The sequence below is a fragment of the Arachis ipaensis genome, chromosome B03, assembly GCF_000816755.2.
Source record: "Arachis ipaensis cultivar K30076 chromosome B03, Araip1.1, whole genome shotgun sequence".
In the NCBI taxonomy this organism is placed as follows: Eukaryota; Viridiplantae; Streptophyta; class Magnoliopsida; order Fabales; family Fabaceae; genus Arachis; species Arachis ipaensis.
This window is the reverse complement of record NC_029787.2, coordinates 3963209-3972916: the sequence shown is the minus strand read 5'-3', so window position 1 is coordinate 3972916 and position 9708 is coordinate 3963209. Positions and strand designations below refer to the sequence as shown.

General features: G+C 31.3%; 1 long non-coding RNA gene across 1 annotated transcript; it reads right to left on the bottom strand.

Moving 5' to 3' along the window:
* On the bottom strand, positions 8854-9708 carry LOC110269893. Its single transcript, XR_002358720.1, has 2 exons — positions 9594-9708; positions 8854-9394 (listed from the first exon to the last, which is right to left on the bottom strand). It is a non-coding gene; the product is annotated as an uncharacterized LOC110269893 (long non-coding RNA).

Genomic DNA, 9708 nt, shown 5'->3' with positions numbered 1-9708 from the left:
ATACGTCAAATATCTGTATGTCTAAATAGTCACATATCCAATTATTAAAGTTTGGGCCCAAAGGTAAGCCCAATTGAGAGGGCCTTAAGAGGCTAAGAGGAAAAACAAAACGAAACAAAAGCCTGTTTATCTTTCTCAAGGTTTGTGATCTCTGACCCAGAAATAAAAAATGCTGGTGCTTAGCAGGATAAGAGGAATGGATTCTCTCAATTGTTAAAAAAAATAAGAGTGTAAAGTGTGATCTCTAATCCTTTATTGTTCTTTCTCATATTTATTTTTGGTCCTACTTATAAAATTAATGGTAAGAGATCACACTTTACTTTCAATTGTTAAAAAAAAAATTGAGAGGATTCATTTCTCAGGATAGGTAGTCAGTCTTGATTGCAAAAATATCTTTAAAAAACTAAAATGATAAAAATTTTATAAAACCAACTTAGTTGGTGGAATAGCCACTTTACTCGTCTGCTTAAATAAATGTTGAGGTTCGATTCTAAATTCAGATTAGCGATAAATTAATTTTTGACCTGTCATATTAAAAAATATTATGAACAGCCCAAAAATTGAATCCGAATCAACTATTAAGATAAAACTTAAAAGAGTTAAAATTTAAAATAAGATAACTTCTAGACTTGGAATAAATTTGATATACATCAACTGTCTTTTTCTCTCATATCAATTATATATATTAATATGTGGTTGGCTAATAAATTGTTATATTAAAAAAATAAGATTCAAATTTTTTATTCTTGTTTAAGTGAATAAATAAACTCATGATTTGACAATTTTTGTTTCTTCTTATTTTGATTTGTAAATAAACATTGAAATGTGACCTCTCACCCATTTGTTAGGCACCACATGCACTAAATAACGCGCAAATTGCTCATAAGTCTTACTTGCCTGATTTATCAAACCAGTATTCAGAAATTTGATCTATGAATAAGCACTTTCCTTGCTGCGAAAGGAACTGAATAATAACTAGAAGTACATCAAGAAGAAGAGGAGAGGATGTGATGATTGATGAGCACGTGAAGTAGGACTACTTGAATCTTAATTCAATTATTCTATAATTCAAGCTTTTAATTTGCATTATGTGCTAGTTGACGCACGCCTACACATTAAATTCTAGAAATTCTCTCCATATGGGTCAAAGGCAAAATTCAAATATCTATTTTTTTGTTGTCTAAAAATTAAAATATTTATGTCTTCAACTTAACACGATGATGTCAACTTTAATAAATTTCCAATGCATTGAATAATGGACAATGATAGATATTGTATGAAGAGTCTAGGGTGAAGTATTCTCAACATTGTCAAGGAGTAATAAATATATGTTGTGTTTAGAAAAAAAAAATTCCAATGCATTGAATAATGTATCAAACTTTTTTAAAAATTTTTGTTCACTGTATATTTGCTCTTGATAAAAAAAAAGTAAATAAAAAATTTAAGGAAGTTGTTAAGAAAAATACTTGTTGAAATTTTTTATATGCATGCATTACCTTCATAGTTTTGAAGAAATTATTAACTTTGAAATAAGTAAACAATCAAATGGTAATAGGTACATAGTCATATAGACAGAATTAAGAAGAGATAATATTACACTATCAGAAAATAAGGGGATTTGTTAGAGATGATTGTCGACGGATACATAAAAGTGACAAAATCAGACCGTGTCTCAAGTTTGGTACTAGGATGCACATGAATCGGGTGAAGTCGAGTTTGATGTGATCCAGTCTCGATTCGAAACATACGTCGGGTCAATTTATTAGACTCAAATCCGATCTTAGACCCGATGAAACCAACACACTTTTTGGCGACTAGGGGTGTGCATGGGTCGAGTGAAACCGGGTTTGATGTGACCCAAACCCGGCCTGAAATATATACCGGGTCTATTTATTAGACCCGAACCCGGCCCTAGACCCGATGAAACCTATACACTTTCGGGCCATAATTATACCGGGTAAAAACCGGGTGAAAACCGGGCCGTTAACATTACATTACCTTGATACCTTCTTATAAGCTAGCATGTGAAAATATCCAAATTTCCAAGACTCCAACCATTATATTATTTGACATGGTCAAATTCACTTAGAAAAATATAACAAGAACCAACTCTTCTTAAAATTAAAGCATAACCATAATCAATACTAATATTGTCTAATAACACCAAATATTTAAATCAATATAAATAAATAAATAAATGGTCAAATTCACTTAGAAAAATATAACAAGAACCAACTCTTCTTAAAATTAAAGCATAACCATAATCAATACTAATATTGTCTAATAACACCAAATATTTAAATCAATATAAATAACACATTATTATGCATTAGTCTAAAATCTTATGCATTTTAAACATAAAACATTAATTAACTTATTTATAATAACTAATAACATAAAATATTAAGGTTTACAATACTTAAATTCCACATAAGAATAGTCATCATCCATCACTAATAACACAAAATATTAATTGTGTATGATGATCGGGCCACCGGGCCGACTTCGGGTGACCCGAGTCATGGCCCGGATCCGACCCAAAATAATGACCGGGTCTATTTTTGAGACCCTAACCCGGTCCTAGACCCAGTGAAATCACACAAAAATAGCCCCTAAAGTGTTCGGAACCGGGCCGGGTCTTCGGGTCGGGCCGGGCCATGCACACCCCTATTGTCGACAATTATACCGGGTAAAAACCGGGCCGTTAACATTACAGTACGTTGATACCTTCTTATAAGCTAGCATGTAAAAATATCTAAGTTTTCAATACTCCAACCACTATTTGACATGGTAAAATTCACTTAAAAAAATATAACAAGAACCAACCCTTCTTCAAAACTAAAGCATAACCACAATCAATACTAATATTGTCTAATAACACTAAATATTTAAATCAATACAAATAATACAATATTATGCATTAGTCTAAAGTCTTATGCATTCTAAACATAAAACATTAACTTATAGTCTTATAATGACTAATAATACAAAATATTAAGGTTTACAATACTTAAATTGCACATAAGAATAGCCATGATCCATCACTAATAAATTATATATGATGACCGGACCACTAGGCCGAGTTCGGGCGACCCGAGCTATGGCCCGGACCTGACCCGAAATAATGACCGGGTCTATTTTTTAGACCCTTACTCGACCCTAAACCCGGTGAAATCACATCAAATTAGCCTCTAAAATGTTTGGGGTCGGGCCGGATCTTCGGGTCGAGCCGGGCCATATGCACCCTTATTTGGTATGAAATCAGGTTCTATGGCAAAATCGTGCTTTGGGTTTTTGATTTGCAATCCTAGCATGGTCTCCATAGCTGATTATTTGGGCAGCCAAACAAATTACAATGTAATCTCTATTTTTTTTATTTTTGTTCGATTATTTTCTCTGGATAGTGAAGAACCCTAGCCCCAAACCTCCTTGGAAGTCGCAGCTACCATCCCCCTTTTTCTCTGACTCAAAGGTGAACCCAACCCTAACCCCTTTTCTACAACAGCATCCAGCCGCCATCCACTCTTCATCTCCGAACTCTTCTCCTCGGCGGGAGGGTGCTCTTGCCGCCGGTGGGGATAGACCGTGGGTGCCATCATCGCTCTACATTCCTCTTCTCCTTGCCCTATTCTCGTCGTCTGCTCATGGTTGCTCGATCCTCGTCTCTGTCTCCCTATTCCTCACTCACCGTCGGCTTGGTTCCTCCATCGCCAGATCTGCTCGGAGTTATTGTTGGCGTCGCCGTCTCTGCCCTCGTCGTCAAGCTTGTCTCTATTTTCGAGTCCCCTCTCTCCCTCTCTGTGAACGTCTCTCTTTTGCCGCATGGACTCTTTGCCATCTCTCTGCTGCTGTGGAATTACGGTGTTTGATTATGTTATTCTCTCTTTCATCGATTAGTTTTTTTATTTTGTTAATTATAATAATTATAAGTTGCTATAATTTTTATTCTAGATTATAGTAACTAGACAGAATAGATTTTAGTTGCTGTATGAAAATTTGATTAACTCTGTTGATTAATTTTGTTACTGGATAGAATAAATTATGGTTATTGTTGTTTTTTTTGCCTTATTAATTTTTATGAAACTGAAATAATTTTATTGTTGGTTAATTTCAATGATTTAAGAATGATTCTATTAATGGTGCTTCATTGCTTTGTTAAATTTTGATTTCAATAATTTTGTAATTTTAGTTTCAATTCAGTTTTGGATTTCTAGTATGATAAGACACTCATGTTAATTAACATAATAGGAATTAGTGTGATATAAAAAATACCATGTCTTTATTAATTAAAGTAATTAATTCTTTGGTGGATGGAGTCTCAATAGTTGGCTTGTATATGGTTATTAAGAGAGGTGAAAGAGTTTTGATGTTATGCAATTTTATTTGGTTGAAAATTATGGTTCAAGCTTTTATTTACTGTTTTCTTTATGTTTGTTTCTATTTATGTGGTTATTATTGGACTGAATCTAGAAGCATGGTTTTTACTGTTTTCCTTTATACATTAATTTTTCCTTTTCCTTGAAATACTTTAGTTACGGTTTTTTCCGTTGCTAAAGCCCATTTTTTGGTAGGATCATATAAATTCTAGTGCGACAATAGAGAACCCATGAAAACGATTTTGTCAAAAAGTACGTAACTAAATTCAGTCTTAGCCATGGAGCACTCATACTATAATTAAATTCAAAACTACTTGAAAAATACAAGAGGATCTTAAATTTCTGTCGAATATATGGTGGGCAGTTAGTTTTATCTTCTTATATATATCTCAGCTTATATATATTATCTTCTTTTTACTTTTAAAGATGCTAAACACAAAACACAATCACCAAATGAACGTGACAATTTATACGTCTGCTTATTGTTTCACTCCATTAAGTAATTAAGAATAAAATAGGAGTGTTAGGAATTAATATTCTTAATAAAAAATAAAGAGTTAATGAAACAAATGTTAATTCAAGTGCAAAATAAATTCAAACAAATATTAATCAACACGCCTAACGTTTTTATAATAAAAAATATAAATATATCTTCTAACGATTTTATAATATAATCTTTTTGTGGGGGAATGAGGATTCTTCTCATTAATTACTAGATATATGCTGCATATATAGTTTTTTATTGAAATATGCATATAAAATCGTAGAAGTTAGGAGATACTCAAATGTTACTTGTGTATACAAGCGATGAAGTTATGAAGAAGGGAATATAATTATTGAAATGGGAACCTAACCAGATTAATTAAGCTCGTAAAAGAATCTAACGAACCATAAAAACGTTTTAGTAATTGATTGAGATCGGTAATATTAGAAAAAAAAATAGTCAAAGTTTGTCTTATTTAATATTTATTAATTATTATAATAATTAATAAATGTTAAATAAGCTAAATTTTAACTGTTCTTTACTAATTCTTTTTAATACTAAACATTTTCAAATTGAGATAATAGTAGTGATTAAGAAATATTCCAACTGTGGTTGTTCATTAATCAACAAAGTGCTATAATAATTTGCATTGGTCAAACCTCAAAGAATCCACTTTTGTGTATGCTTGTCATTTTCGTTTCACAGTTCATGATTAAGACAAAATCACGTGATGGATTGTTTACTTTAAATAATGTTCCCCCATCAAAAAGCTTTAACCTAGTAAATAGGATAAAACGTGTGCATTTTATTCCTAATATTTTTTGTTTATTTTAAATTGTCTCTAATATTTAATTTGAATCGTCAATTTTCTCTGAATGTTTGTATAAAATTTCAATAATTTTATCTGTTATTAATTTCTTTTTTTTTTTAGTCAACAAGTTAATTAGTTATATATTAGTAATGATTAAGGCAAAACTAGAAAAAAAAACTAATTATGGACTGTAAAAAGAATAATATTAGAAGTTGAATTGAAATTATTTTTAAATTTTAAGGACAATATTAAATCAAATAAAATATTAGAAATAATTTTTAAAACATTTGATGAAAATATTATGGACAAAAAAAATATATAATGTTTCTTATTCATAAATCAAACTTCTCCTGAGTTTTCAAATTTCGCAAACAAATAACTTAAATATTCTCAATTAGTTTTAGTAAAAAGTAAAAACTTTTGAGATTTGTAATATAAAAATATTGGAAAAATGTTAGTAAGGTCAACATTTTTAGAAAATAAAATAGGATATTGGTAAGTGTTGACTCAAATTTAAGAGAAAAATGTTGGTTGTCTATTTTTTCCCCCAAATATTAACAATTTAAAACATTTTATTCGTTTAATTAAAAAATCTATTTTAAAATACTTTTAGATATCGGTGAGTAGCATTTGATATTGTATGGACATATCCAGTTAACGAGTCTATGAAAGGAATCCCCAACATTTTTTATATTCGATAACAAAATATTTAATTATTTATTTTGGTACTACCTGTATTTGACTATTTGAGCAAACTGAACGGTGATGTTTTTCACTAGTGACTTGGATCATTTAATATTGTGTTTTATGGTGAGAGATTGAAATTAATTTTTTTAAAAATTAATCATTTTTCAGTATTTAAAAAAAAAAAACAAAAAGAATTCTTATTTAATTGGTGTAATTTAGTCTCTCATTCAAACGTTACCAAAAAACCATGTCAATATCTCATGTGACAAGGGTACAATTATTTATTTATTTTGAATTTTGTTGCAAGCTAAAAGATACTAATTTTCCTAGAAACGTTACCAAAGATGCTATTATTTCTTCACAATCAATCATACAATTGGTGTAATATCCATTCTCTCCATGTCCAAAGAAAAGAAAAAACTATCCTTAAGTTGTATTTTTCTTATTCATATAAAAGAGTATATTAAAAATTGCATATAAAACATTGAGATAATATTAAATTTGATCTCTAAATTTACAATCGAATCTCAATTTAGTCCTTGAAGAAAATTAATTCCCAAACTTTTCAATTGACTCTGTAATGAAAACTCACTGTAAATTGAGTATTCAGAACCAAATTGAGTATTTTCTCTAAAACATTTCTTGCTAATCGAAGCAATGTTTGAACTTTGAATAATGAAGTTACCAAATAACTACTACACTAGATGAAGCGCTCTTGGCCATTGAATCAAAAAGTCAAAACCAGCAGAGAGCATCACAAAAATCATCATGATGTTAATCAAGAACACTAATTCACACACACACACAATACTGGAAAATTCTTATACATACAGTACAATTTATGAGTTCTTAGCTTTCCGATACATAACAAATTAACAATCACACCATTCATAGATCAATCATCCAAAACCCTAATTCCCTTTCTAATAAGGCTATTATGAATCGGAGCTATAGCTACGTGGAGTTGGCGGAGAAGAGCTCAGAGGAGCTCTGTTTTCTTCTTCTTCTTCTACTTCGTGTCGTTTTGTGTGGGAAAAGGAGCCAAACGACGTCGCAGACTTCACCACTGCCTTGAGAATATTCAGCTTGATCCGGTTTTGGCCCCTTCGAGGAGGTACCGTCTGCGAGTACCTCCATTTTTGTGCTTCCATTATTGAGTTGCTGCGAGCCACAGATGAAATCGTAGTAGATTCTGCCATCTACTTCACCGGATTCGAACTCCGAAATTTAGAGTGAGAGAGTGAGAGAAAGAGAGAGAGTAATCAAGGTAAGTTTATGGTTATGGATGCGCGGTGTTTGAGGTTATTTATACAGGGGGAGCGAGTTCATGCGATGTGACTCACTAACTTGGGGACGAAGGCTCCTTGAGTCACTAACTCGGTACGGCCTTTTGGAATATTCTGTTATTAGTTACTTACACTCGTTGCTTGTGTGCTGAGTAAGAAAGTGAAGTGAAGTGACGTGGAGTGAAGTGCATGGGCTCAGTTTTCTTTTAAGTTCAAGTTGGGCTTTAATTGTTTTTGTTTGGCCCAATATGACTATTTTTTTACTTGCATGGGCTCAGTTTTCTAGTTCAAGTTGGGCTTTTAATTATTTTTGTTTTGCCCAATATGACTGCATGGGCTCAGTTTTCTTTTAAGTTCAAGTTGGCTTTTAATTGTTTTTGTTTGGCCCAATATGACATTATTTTTTTACCTGCATGAATTTTCAGGAAAACAGGGACCATATAACCAATTTCTTTTATTATAAAAATTAATTTTAAATAATTAACTAATATTGACTTAAAAATTTAGTTCTTTAATTGAACTAGATTGATCACCAACATGATATAGCATATGCGATGTGTATACATGCACCGTATAACACACATGACACAACCACACTTTTAGAATATTTACAAATTTTGAATAGAGAGTCAATTTCTCTAGCGCGGAAATTAAAAAAAAAAATAAAAAATCTTGAAAGTAATATTGGACCAGGTGGAGCCTAGGGGTGTTATCGGTTCGGTTTGGTTTGGTTTTGGACCAAAAACCAATCGAACCGATATGTTCGGTTCTTACAGATACATAATCGTTCGGTTTGCTGTTTTAACAATAACCGAACCAAATCGAACTGAACCAATAGCGGTTTGGTTCGGTCGATTTTTTCGATTTTTAATTTCTAATGAGGAAAATATGAAACACAATAATTAGATGTTTAAAATAGTTAATAAACTGAAATAATAAGAGTAAAACATTGAAATAGTTAGAGGTTGGAGATTTTTGTTGTTAGGTTAAAGGTTAAAATAGTTAAAACATTGAAATGGATGCATATCTTCGGTTCGGTTTCTATCGAACCAATCGAAAATCGAATCGAACCGATCGGTTTTGTCAGAAAAAAAAAACCGATTTTTTCGGTTTTTAAATCGATTGTTATAATTTTTGATTCGGTTTTGCAGTAATTTTCGATCCGGTTCGATAACTTACACCCCTAGTGGAGCCAACACACAAAGCAGCTAATACTTGATTTGCATTATTATATAACACTTAGAAGAAAATTACATTGAAAGCGAAGCTAGTAAATAATTTAAGATACAAAGAAGATAGCATAACACAACAATAATGCTGTAAATCACGATCCTGCCCAACCTCAAAAACATTGGTTTTGCAAGCCATGTTATGTTATTCACAGCACAAATCCACTTTATATAAAAAGTATATGTGGTACTTAACTACTTATAGATGGACAACATTATATGACTTAACTATAAAAGCAGCTTCTGTCTGCAATTAAAAAACAAACAGACACAGATGCTTCTAACTTAATATCATAAGCTTCAATTTTAGTATATTCTTATATTAAAGAATATACCGGTTATAACATCAACATTTATATTGTTATAATAATGATGAGTTACTTTGATTCATAGATGGAGTTTGGATTTCACAAACTTGAGTAGGATGTTAAATATTTCAGCTTTGATCTTGCCCCTTCTTGGGGGAAACCTTGTTGTGATCTTCTTGCATGGTTTGGAAGTTGAAGTTGGCATTCTATAATCTGTAAAATAATGATGAAACATCGATCAGAAACAAAAATGAGAAACTAACGATATAGTTACTAGCTGAAGTTTTGGAAGGAACAAAAAGGTAAAACATGAAGAGTGTATGATTCTCTTCAAAGTCTTTTCCTTTCGTTTGTTATTTCTCCAAATTTTCAACATACAATTATAAAAGTAACTTCATAATATAAAGACTACCAAAATTTAGGATCAAACTTTAGAAACAAAAGCAAACTATAAAATGCAATGTTAAATTTAACAGCCTCTATGAGGGGAAGAAAAGGAGAAAGGGGATTTTTTTTTTTTTTTTTTT